The following is a 13,100-nucleotide window of genomic DNA, read 5'->3' on the forward strand; positions in this document are numbered from 1 at the left end:
GATAATAACAATAAATTTAAACATTAAAATTTGATACAGGTGGGCACAGTGGTGCACACCCGATATCCCAGTGGCTTGGGAGGCTGAGGCAGGAGGATCACACGTTGGAGGCCAGCCTCAGCAAAACTCACAACTCCGTGAGACTTTGTCTCTAAATTAAATACAAAATAGGGCTGAGGACGGGGCTTCCCGAGTCACTGGCATCCCACTGCATCCAGAAGTATCTCCCTTCTTGAGCTTCATGGAAATACGAATTCTTATTTGTAAAATTAGCTCTTTTTCATTGCAGGCGAGAATCCTTTATCAAGTCTTCATTATTCCTTAAATTTTTCTGTATCCTCTTTATTTCTCCAATTCTCCTTCATGGACTTAAAGTGAATTCAAATGGGTATACCCAAATGACATAATATATGTTATAAACATTTAGAACATACATTAGTCGACAGAAGTCTATACAAATTATGCATATAGATTTATAAATTATGTTTATCAATGTACAAATATAATGTGAATATTTATAACAGAATATTTTTACCATGTCAGTTATATTTTAAATATATGTACTCTATATTTAGTGTATTTTATTATATAAAAGTGTATGACATAAGTATATATAATATATATGAATCGTATATAAATAAATATAAAAATATGGGATATTTATAAATGAGTATTTAATATCTAATACCTAATAGATATTTTATATGTGATATCATGATAAAAAGTTATTTGTAAGTATTCATTTATAAATATCAGAAAATTTGGGTGGCCATATTTTCCCAAAATAATAGGTTTATAAATATTCATTTATTTACCTATGTGTAAATATTTATATTGTATGGAATAAAATAAACTTATATATATATTTCATATATGTTTGTATTTGACACTAGTTCCTATAATGTGATAGAAATTGGCCTCTCATTTTCTTGTCCCCACATTTTGATAATTGGGGGGACGACTCCGTTTTAATATATAAACCTACATCCCCAGATCTGCCACTTCTCTTTGGTACCAGGGACTGAACCCAGGGGCGCTTCGCCGTCAAGCCATGTCCCCAACATTTTTCAGTTTTTCTTTTGAGACAGGTCTCGCCAAGTTGCTGAGGCTGGCCTCCAACTTGTGATCCTCCGGCCTCAGCCTCCTGAGTTGCTGGAATGATAGGCTCATTCTCATTTCTTGCAACGATAATATAAGGCACAGAAAGAAGAGGTGGTGACGTACTGGTATTTTTTGCAGCCCACTGTGGGTAAAAGTTGGATTTCCCTTAAAGGACACCCTTCATTTTCGGCCATGAGTAATGGCGGGTACATGTTGGATGGTGGAATCGTCCCTGCGTCCACTCAAGCTGTGGGTTAGGACACCTGTACCTGGTAGCTGCAGGCATCTTGGCCAAAACCCAGGACACCCTTGGGTACTTTCAATTAGTCCTTGTCTTATTTTTGTTGTTTCCCCCAAAGAAACAAAACGCATCACTAATAGAAAGTCTCTTCCTCTGTGTCTTCTCTTAGGGATATTTCTCTTTGCATTCCTCTTCTCAAATGTTGGATTTATAGAGTCAGGAGACCTTTCTCTTAAGTTTCTTCTTCTCTCTCTCCAAAAATGAGTCCTTGTTCCCAAATGAAAGTGTTGACTATTTAAATCCAAGAGGGTAAAAAAACAAAAAAAAAAAAAATGGAGAGTGACTCATAGCTGTTTGGTCTTGGTACCGGTCCTTCTTGGTGTCTTTCCCAGCAATATGGCGGCCATATTTTCCCCCACCAAAGGGCAGCCTGCAGGCTAGAGTTGGGGGGGAGAGGAGAGTGTGGAGAACTCACAGTGGACTATTGCAGCTCACGACGTGGAATTCTGCTTCTGTTTGGGCTCTTTCCCTCTCTTGTGGCCACATTTGCCATGGCGTCCCCTCATCATAGAGGGGGGACACCTGTGTCTGATCAGTGCTGTGTGACTTAGTGCTCAACTCGTCCGTCTCCGTCCCTTCCTCTCTCCTCCGACTCACCTCCCTTTATCTCCTAGGAGTCATTTCACGTCTTCTGTTTGCATCTCTGTGGGGAGATGATGGAATGTGTTTTGGACACACAAGGTCCTGGCCATGAATGCCTGGGCTCCATCCATTTTCTATTTTTATAATACTCCAGATTGGATAATTTGTGAAGGATGGAGATTTATTGGCTTCCAGATCCATAGAAATGGCTTTGGGATCTGGTGAGTGCCTCCAAGTTGCACCCAAAATGGCGGAGGGGACCCTAGGCACAGATGGAGGGAATAAGTTGGCCAACTTGGGTCTCCTCTCATCTTATCATGAAGCCACAAATGCCACCCTGGGTTCCCTTTTAGGACCTCATTGGATTCTAATTGCCTTCCAATGACCCCACGTTTAAATACCACCAATGTATAAATTGGCAGATCAAAGATTTCAACAAGTCAGTTTTGATGGGGACACATTCAAAGAAATGAGCAAATTTGCTTCAACGTGAAGAGAATTCCATTCTCCACCTCTCGGTCACTAATGGCCTTAAGACATAGTGTTCCCATCGATGTGTAGGTGGAGAGGGGGGGACGCTTCTCTTCATGATTTAAATGTCACGCCCACACCAAGAATGACCATCGGGAGGGAACACTGAGTCCACTCCTAAGTGACCCTGCCCTTTCATCTCTCTCTCTCTCTCTCTGTCTCGCCTGACATCATATTTTCCTTCTGAAGCCAGCGCTACTGAGCTCACGTCTTCACATTTATGAGACCATTAAAACTGACTCTGCCAATTCAGACAGAATCCATTCAGAAAGCCAACGGGGAGTGGGGGCGCTGGCTCCTCTCTCCGGCTCCATGTTCCCACTCTTTCCAGAGGTAAATGGATGGCTGAAGTGGGTGTCGCCTCAGGTTCTCCCAAGCCAGGATCTCATGAGGGTCACTACCTGGGGCCCAGCAGCCAAGCCCTCGAAGTTCTGGCCACCTGGGTCCCATCCAAACTGCACCGTGTGATTCTATCTGTTGTCCTCACCGGTCCTTAGTTCTTACTTCCTACTGCTATGCTCTGGGGGGACTCATAGTGTGTCCCCCAAAAGCCTGTGAGCAAGAGACAGTGCAAGACCCTTCACAAAATGAAATGAGTAGATTATGAGAGTCTTAATCTGATCAATAGATTAATCCACTTCAATGGACCAACTGGGTGGAGACTGCAGCAGGTGGGTGTGCCTGGAGGAGGGGTCCCTGGGCTGTCCTTTGGGGTCTCTGTCCTGTCCCTGGTGAACAGAGCTCTCTCTGCTCCCTGGTGCACTGTCCTGAGCTGCTCTCCTCCTCCAGGCCCTGCCGCCATCTTGTTCTGCTCCCCTTGGGCCAGAGCCATGGAGTCGGCCACCATGGATTGAACCTCGGACACCATGAGCCCAGGTAAACTTCTTCTCCTCTAATTACTCTTGTTAGCTCTTTTGGTCACAGTTGCAAAAAAAAAAAAAAAAAGCTGACCAAACAGCTGGCCATGTGGAACCTCTGTCTTCTTGTCATTTCCACATTTCTGTCCTGGTCCTCCTGATTTCCCCGTGACCTCAGATACCTTCAGTCATGAAGAGGGAAGGGAGCTTTGCCAAGACCTCAGGGTGATGCCTTCACCTACCTGGCTCCTCTCTTCCCCCTGACTGTCTACTTGTCAAACCCCGGGCTCCTTCCCCATCCAACCCCACCTCGGACCTCATGCAAATTGCAAAGTTTCTCATAACCAAGTCCCACCATGGTTAATGTGACAGGTGAGGCGCCCTGCCCCAGAAAGGAGTTGACATATGGAATCTGCATAGCAAGGGTCAAGAAGAAGAAGGGCAGGGTGTTCCTTTCCTCCTTTTATGCTTTTTACAATGGAATTAAGGGTGAGATGGTGAGCCACCTCTAACTAGGTGGTGTAGACGTGCGGTGAATGTGGAACTTCCATGTAGGTTTTGCGTTTCTCCAACACACTCAATGGCTACCTGACTGAGGAAGGAGAAAGAACATTCCTAGCAGAGCTGATAACCAACCAGGGCTTGTCAATGTGATCTATCTCTATCTACTGCTGTATCTATCCACCGAGCTCTGTCTGTGCATCCACCTATTCACCAGACATCATCATCCATCCATCTACACCCACAGCCATTTACACAACCTAACATTTATGGATCATCTGTCATCTAGACATATATTTATATCACCTGTCCATCCATCTATGATCTATCTATCTATCTATCTACACATCCATCATCCATTCACCCATACATTCATCTATCCACCTGTTAATCTTTTCTATCATCTATTTATCCATCCACCATCCATCCATCCATCCATCCATCCATCCATCCATCCATTCATCCACCTATCCATCCACACAAGAACTATGTCTATCTATCTATCCATCATCCATCCATCCACCCATTCATCATCAACCCATACATGCATCCACCCACCCATCTATCCATCTATCCATCCATCTGTCCACCATCCATCCATCCATCCATCCACCCACCCATCCATTCATCCAACCATCCACCCACCCATCCATCCACCCACCCATCCACCCACCCATCCATCCACCCATCTGTCCACTATCCATCCATCCATCCATCCATCCACCCTTCCACCCACCCATCCATCCATCCACACATCCATCCATCCATCCATCCACCCATCCATCCACCCATCCATCCACTCATCCACCCATCTGTCCACTATCCATCCATCCATCCATCTATCCACCCATCCACCCACCCATCCATCCATCCAACCATCCACCCACCCATCCATCCACCCACCCATCCACCCACCCATCCATGCACCCATCTGTCCACTATCCATCCATCCATCCATCCACCCATCCACCCACCCATCCATCCATCCACACATCCATCCATCCATCCACCCATCCACCCATCCATCCACCCATCCATCCACCCATCCATCCATCCATCTCATCTGTCCATGTATCTATCTATCCATCTGTCAACTTAACATCTATTTCTATCATTATTTAAGAGAGAATGGATCTGGTCAGGGCTGGCAGCTGGCTGGCCACTCTGAGGTCCAGAAGAAGTAGGAGGGCAGGAGACTGGGAGAACCAGAGCCGTGGGTGGGCTCCAGACCAGCTTGCATCCATTCATGGTGGTTTCCCAGCCACAGTGATGTCACCCAGCCTTTGAAGTCCACCCACCCCTGGCTGGGACTCCTTCTGGGGTGGATCCATCTTGCTGACTGTGGTCACTGTCTGGGTGGCCACCAGGGAGTGCCATGTGTTCTTAGGTCCCCTGTGCTGGTTTTTGGCCTGCTGCTTACTCAGGCCTAACAGATCAGCTGCTCCCCAACAGCTAGGACAAACCTGGCCTCTGGCCTCAGACCCCGACTCTGGGGCCTGCAGCCCCAACCAAGGATGCTCTCCTCCCCTGTGTCACCCCTCCCACTGCACAGGGAGCCACTATGCTGGGAGACAGGGACTGTCATGGAGGGAAGAGATGACGCCTGGGCCATGCCAGGGTGTGTGGCTCCTTGCCCACTCACCTCCTGCAGAATCCTGGACTCGAGGGAATCCACAGGGAATGTTGATAGCAGGCTCCAAGATGAAGACAGCTACTGGGTCTACTGAAGTCCTGGGGCTCCAGGTGACCCTGGGATGGTGGCCCCTCACTCCAGTCTCTGCCTCTGTCCCCACGGGGCTCCTCCTCTGTGCCTGTGCCCCCTCCTCTGACTCTTGGGAGGACACGGCCATGGCATGAGGGCCACCTGACCCAGGGGAGCCCATCTCAGGACCCTTCACTAACGACCTCTGCAGAGACCCTGTCTCCACACCAGGTCCCACTCACAGGTCCTGGGGTCAAGGTGTGGACAGGACCCGCCTCTTACAATGGTGTCCGGCTCCCTCCACAGGCTCCAGGGAGGCTCCTCCTGCCTCTCCAGCTCCTGGGGCTCCAGGTGGCCCTGGGCTGGTGGCCCTCACTCCAGTCTCTGCCTCTGTCTCCTCTGTCTCTGTGTCCCCTCCCCATCTCTTGGGAGGACACAGCCAGTGGATGAGGGCCCATCTCAGGACCCTTCACCAACGACCTCTGCAGAGACCCTGCTTTCCAATGAGATCCCATTTTGAGCATCTTGGGATTTGACATGCACGCATCTTTTCCAAGTCCCTCTAGCATGGAAAACTAGAAAGAAGCAAATGGTAAAAGCAGTCTTAACAGGGTTCTGCTTTTTCCTGTGGGATAACTTCTGGAAACTCTTGAGTTCTTTCCTATGAAGTGCCCACACCATGAGGAGCCCTGGTGCAGGTTTAGTTGCAGGGTCTACATACCACACAGAGCTCGGGTTCCCCAAATGCAGCCCTACAGGGAGGAGAGTTTTCTTTGAGTTCCTACACTCAGTTGTATATACAAAAACTCCAAATTTAAAACATTTGAAGGTGTAGAATTGTACAGATGTTCACTGAAGTTTGTTTATTTTAATATGAACTTACAAGGATGCATTTCCACTTATGAGGCTCTGTCTGGATCAACTTACTCTGAGTTAAAAATGCACACAATGCACATCTTAGTGTAGCCTACTTTGTTATTTTCCTTATTTATTTATTTATTTATTTATGTATTTATTTTGGAGGGTCCTGGGTTTTGAACCTGGGGCACTTTATCATCAATCCACATTTCCATCCTTTTTACATTTTTAAATTTTTTTTATTGAGACAAAGTCTTTCTACGTTAATTAGGGCCTCACTGAGTTGCAGATACTGACTTCCTACTTATGATCCTCCTGCCTCAGCCTCCCGAGTTACTGGAATTACAGATGAGCACCATTGCACATGGCTACTCAGCCTTTATTTTGTTAAAATAATAATGTGTTGAATATCTCATGCACACACCTAGACAGGCATTTTATTCTGCGTGATGCAATATAAAAACAGTATATCCAGTAAACAGGACAAGATGGTACACTCTGGAGTATCATCTGATTGATTGTGTTGCTGACTGAGAGCTGTGGGTCAGAACACATGCTGCTAGACCAGAAATACATCAAAAAGCAAACTGTAAACTATAGTCTCAATTAAGTACCCACCACTTTCACACTCCTGGAAAAATTGAGACACTGTAAGTTGAAGCAAAGTAGCTGGAGCACCATGTTTGTCCCTTTTCTGTTGCTATCACAGAACACCCGAGACTGGCTTATTTAAAAAGGAAACACCCATTTAGTTCATGGACCCAGAGGCTGGAACTCCAAGATCAGGCAGATGAGCCTGGGCACCACCTTGCAGTACAACAACATGGCGGAACAGTAGAGGGAATGGGACTGGTACAGAAAGACACAAGCCACAAGGGGGCGACATTGGGTCACAGCAATTTGCTCTTAATGTAACTAAACCTGCCTTGCACAGAAAGGCCTGAACCCCTCTTAATGACCCCATCACCTCTTGAAGCCCCCACGACCCCACATGATCACAGACACAAATTTCAATATGGAGGGGACACACCATATTCCACCCACAGCAGGGACCATCTCTTGTCCATCTGTGCATCTCACGGTTGGAAGATCTTGTTCCAGGCAGCAAGAGAGAAGCCTGGGATGTGTTCTCCCTCCACATTGCTGAGGCTGCGAGATGCTGTGACTTCAGAATTTATAACCTGTCCCAGGGACTCCCTGCTGCCCCCAACATGGTGCTATCTGTCAATAAAATCAGCACGCCACTGGGGATTCAAGATGACCACTCTCCCTCGGGGAGCTGGGGACATTAGTGGAGTCACAACTTAATCCATGGGAAACTGGTTTAAAGATGCAAAGATTTGCTCAATGCAAACAGACAACCCCATGAGGGTCAGCTTTCATGGCCATTGGGAGAGATGGAGAGAGAGCCTGTGCCTCTTTGGTACCCCTTGGTGAATCCACTTGGGTCGAGACAGGTCACTCATTTTCGTTGCTGAACATGGGTTAACGAAGATTTCCTGTGCCTCTCAAACGTGTCTGGGGGTGTCTGAAGGTTGTAAAATAAAAACGTGTCCACTGGTCAGGAAGATGTGTTTTTATTTTATTTTATTTTTTTGCTAAAGACATCCAGGCTTTTATGGGATGATGTGGGTGGTGGATTTTCTGCCCTTCTGCTCTCCTACTGATTCATTTGGGAAGTATGTGCAGATGTCAGCAGGAGTCTCTCAGCCCCCTCGGCCGTAGGAGTGATGGAAACCAAAGCAGTCTTAGATATCCTAATGGGATGTATGACCATCAGGGTGACTTAAGCGCTTTCTTGGGACAGAACCCTTTGGATGGAGTGCATTATTCTCACCTCATCGTCTGGGAATACATCATCTCTACATTATGCTTCACCACCCATGAGTCACCCAACTCACAGGGCGCTTCTGAGACACTTTAATTCCTTGGACTTGTGTTAATGCCTTGAAGTTGTCCTGAATTTTATCTTCACCACGTGACACCTGCTGTAGGCACACAGACACGGGAGACTTGGAAAAAACCATTAGGGAAACATCCCCCAGCCATGTCTGGTAAAGGGCAGATTTTACAGGAACCACTTAATGAGATTTGAGTGTTTGCAAAGAACTGGAAGCGGATGTGATTCAAATACCTTCAAATGCTCCCTCCCACTTGTCTGGGAGCTCAGAAGTTCTATTTTCTGCCAAATAGGCATTTGGGTAGATTTTAAAAAAAGAAAAAAATGGAGTGTGTTTTGAAGATCTGCTGTCAGACGCTGGCAGTGGTTAAGTTCAGGGATCATCATGGAGGGTCGAATGTTCCTTAGGGTCCTGAGAGAATGGCAGGGAAATCAGTCACCATGGGTTTCCCTAGATCAGTAGATCAACCACCCACAAGGTCTTCTGGGGAGAGACGGAGAAGTATGTGGAAAATAGTGAGGACTGAATCATAAAAGGGTAGAGCAGGGTGAGATGGAACAAGGTAAGAAGTTTTGTTGGTCAATTCCAGGAAGTGCTGCCATATGCAAGGGCGGAGCTTCAACACTGTGTCTGAGGCAGGAGTCTGCGACTTTGTCTGACTCCTTCCAACTTCCTCTCTGAACAAAGGCCAGGAGTGGGGGTCAGGATCCCTGATGGGAAAGCCATATGTGCCCTCTGAGCCTTCCCAACCTGTTTGCTCTGAAGTGGCTCAAAATGTGTTTCTGAGAAGAATCTGAGAAGAGTCAATGTCCATCTCCCTCTACCAGTGTTTTAGCCAGCTTTTCTGATGCTGTGAGCAGAAGACATAACAAGAACAATTATAGAGGAGGAAAAGTTTATTTGAGTCTCACTGTTGCAAAGGTCTCAGTCCCTGGTGGCCGACTCCATGGCTCTGGCCCAAGGGGAGCAGAACAAGATGGCAGCAGGGCCTGGAGGAGGAGAGCAGCTCAGGACAGGGCACCAGGGAGCAGAGAGAGCTCTGCTCACCAGGGACAGGACAGAGACCCCAAAGGGACACCCAGGGACCCCTCCTCCAGCCACACCCCACCTGCTGCAGTCACCACTCAGTGAGTCCATCCAAGTGGATTAATCCACTGATTAGGTTACAGCACCCATAGCCCAACTATTTCACCTCTGAATGTTTTTGCATTGTCTCACACATGAGCTTTTGCTGGACACATGTCATCTAAATCATAACAACCATAAGAATTTATTATGTAAAACTCTTTTTTCTTTTTCTTTTCTTTTCTTTGTTTTTTTTTTTTTTTTTTTTTTTTTTTTTTTTTGTTGTTACCAGGATTGAACCCAGGGTGGCTTAACCACTGAGTCACATCCTCAGCCCTTTTTATTTTATTTTATTTTTTTATTGAGAGACAGGGTCTCCTTAAGTTACTCAGAGTCTCATTAAGTTGCTGAGGCTGGCCTCCAATTTGCAATCCTCCTACCTCAGCCTCTCCAGCCCCTGGGATTTCAGACATGCACCACCTCCCTGGCTTGTGTATCTTCTTTAATGAGCTACATTTAAAATTTTATTCACGCTGCTTTTCAACAGGGGAAATCAGGGCAAGGTTCTGGCGTGGTCATCTGCCAAGGAGGAGTGCTCACTAGCAAAGCCAACGGGGAACTAATTCTTTCTCCTAATACACAGGAGCAGGGTCATGGGCTCCTACATAGAGAAGAGAGCACAGTTTTCAGTAGAAGAACAGAAGTCGAGGAGCTCTGGTGCAGGCAGATGGACTTCCCAGAGAGCCCACGTCCCTAGATACTCAGGCTGTGAGTTTTCTCTGGAGGGCCTGCATGCAGATATTCAGCACATAGCACCCCACACTGAAGGTACTGGCTGTTTGGTTCTAGGTACTTTTAAAGAAACTTGTGGGGCTGGGGATGTGGCTCAAGCGGTAGTGCGCTCGCCTGGCATGCGTGCGGCCCGGGTTCGATCCTCAGCACCACATACCAACAAAGATGTTGTGTCTGCCGAATATTAAAAAATAAATATTAAAAAAAATCCCTCTCTCTCTCTCTCTCTTTAAAAAAAAAAAAAATATATATATATATATATATATATATATATATATATATATATATATATATAAAGAAACTTGTGTTCATTTGAATTTAGATCTGTCTTCTGACAGGACAGACAGACCTGGGTGGTGGGAACCTGAGGTCCAGGGGACAGTTCTATCAGTGGCCCCCGGTGCTGACCCCACAGCTTCCTTCCCCGAAGCCCTGGACCTGCAGCCCTGCCTGGCCTCTGGGCACAGGCTCCACCACCTTCCTCACAGACCACCTGTGACCTGCAGGGGACATGCAGGCGGGAAGGCATGTCCCTGAGAGGAGCCAGGGGACCCTGAAGGGGGGACTTCTGGGACCCTGACGCAGACCAGGTCCCGGGACCCAGGGGGACGAGGATCCTTCCTCCAACCCTAAAATCTGCAAGAACAGGTTCCACTGAGAACCAGGCAGCAGGGGCCAGGGGGACCCAGAGTGGCCATGGCCGTGGGGACTGGAGAGTGTGATGTCACCCTGCTGTCCGTCAAAGTCAGGAGGGGGACCTGGGCGGGGCTCTCTGGGAACTTCCCTGGGACCCCAATAAAACTGGAGGCCAGGAGGGGCACGCTGTCCCTGTCCTCTCTGAGAGGACCCCTCTGTCCCTTGAGAGTGTCCCCTTGCCCTCTCCACCCCTTCGATACACTCCCGCCTGTCACTCCGAGTGACAGGTCTGAACTGTGTCTGAATTGATGGCAAGAATTGGGGTGGAAGGGGTCTCTGCACCGCCTCCTTCTCTCCGTAGCCTCTGTGCATTCCCTGGGCCAAGGTGTCAGGACCCCCTGCCATCCTACAGGAGAGACAGACGGGAGGAGCTGGCCCTGCTGGCCCCAGGAGGTTGAGGGACAGCCCACTGGCTCTGGAGGGCAGACTGAAGGCAGCCTTTCATTTCCTGATTTTTACCAGGATCTCACCTCTGCCCTCACCCTCCCGGGGCTTTGCAATTTTGCATTTGGGCTGTGCTCCTCCTCAGCATGAGGTCAGCGCCCTTTGAAGTCTGATTATTGCAAAACGATATGGAGAAGTTGGCTGGACGGATGGACCGCACGCCGGAGTTCTCTGGGCCAGGAAGCCTGTTTCTGGAAGTCAAGTTGAAAGCAAACGCTATCAACGTTTCGATAAAACAGAACAAAACAAAATAACCCCAAACCTTGACATCACCCTTTCTGAGCTCTGCTTTCTGCAGATCTGCTGTGGACGAACGTGGTTTGGCTGACGTCACCCTGATAAGTTGCAGTGGTCTGCTCAGTTTCATGTGCAAAAAAGAAAAAGAAAAAGAAAAAAATCGGACTCCATACCAAGTATATTTAAAATGCATTTGAAGATGGCTTCACGGTTAGTTCCAAATTTCAGGCTGCAATTGGCTTTTGGTGGGGTCTGTCATCTGCAATCTCATGGACACAGAAGGTTTCTTTCTCCTTCCTCTTTATTTTTCCTATTTTTGTTCTGCTTGCTTTATTTCTTTGCATAAAATCTTTTTTTTTTTTTTGTATTGGGATTGAAACCAAGGGATTTTGACCACTGAGCAACATCTCCAGCCCTTTTTATTTTATTTTATTTTTTTAAATATGGAGACAGGGTCTCACTAAGTTGCTTAGGGTCTCCCTAAGTTGCTGAGGCTGGCCTCTAACTTGCGATCCTCCTGCCTCAGCCTCCAGAGTCACTGGGATGACAGGCATGCACCAGTGTGCCTGTCCATATGGGAACATCTATAATGGACTACACTGGACAGGTTTTGAAGCGGTGTAGGCTACCGCTCTCGCTCTAACTCTGACTTTGCACCTTTGTGTATCAGCTTAGGATCAGAAATTGCATCATTTTAATAAAAGGTTAGATAATAGTGACAAGCATCGAGTTGGATAGGAGGAATATGATCTAGTGTCCTGTGGCACAGGAGGGGGACCCAGCCAATGGTCATTTATGACAAAGTTCCAAACAGCTAGAGGGGATGGAATATTATCAGCATGTAGAAATGTGGATGAGGACACAGGAATTGCTAATGAACCTGAGATGGTCACTGCACACGGTGGACATGTGTTAAATGACCGCACAGTGTACCTCGTAAATATGTACAAATATCAAGTGCCAGTTATTTTATAGGAAGTAACTAACCCGGTGCAGCTTTTCCAAAATAGCTCTTGGTCCTGAAGAAGATGCCAAGCAGGAAGACCGCTGCTGTGGTTTGGTGAATCTCACCCAGAGACCTATAGGGTGGAGGTCTGGGTCTCAGCTTGCTGCTCTAGGGAGATGGAGGAGCCCTTGGAGGTGGAGCCTAGTGGGAGGAAGTGAAGTCATCAGGGGTGGAGCCTAGGGGAGAAAGTGAGGTAATCAGGGGGTGGAGCCATATGGGAGAAAGTAATGTCATCAGAGGTGGAGCCTTGTGGGAGGAGGTAAGGTCATAAGGGGTAGAGCCTTGTGGGAGGAAGTCAGGTCATAAGGGGTGGAGCCTTGTGGGAGGAAGTGAAGTCATCAGGGGTGGAGCCTAGGGGAGAAAGTGAGGTAATCAGGGGGTGGAGCTATATGGGAGAAAGTAATGTCATCAGAGGTGGAGCCTTGTGGGAGGAGGTAAGGTCATAAGGGGTAGAGCCTTGTGGGAGGAAGTCAGGTCATAAGGGGTGGAGCCTTGTAGGAGGAAGTGAAGTCATCAGGGGTGGAGC

Source organism: Spermophilus citellus (genome assembly GCF_964194105.1).
Source record: "Spermophilus citellus genome assembly, chromosome: X".
NCBI lineage: Eukaryota > Metazoa > Chordata > Mammalia > Rodentia > Sciuridae > Spermophilus > Spermophilus citellus.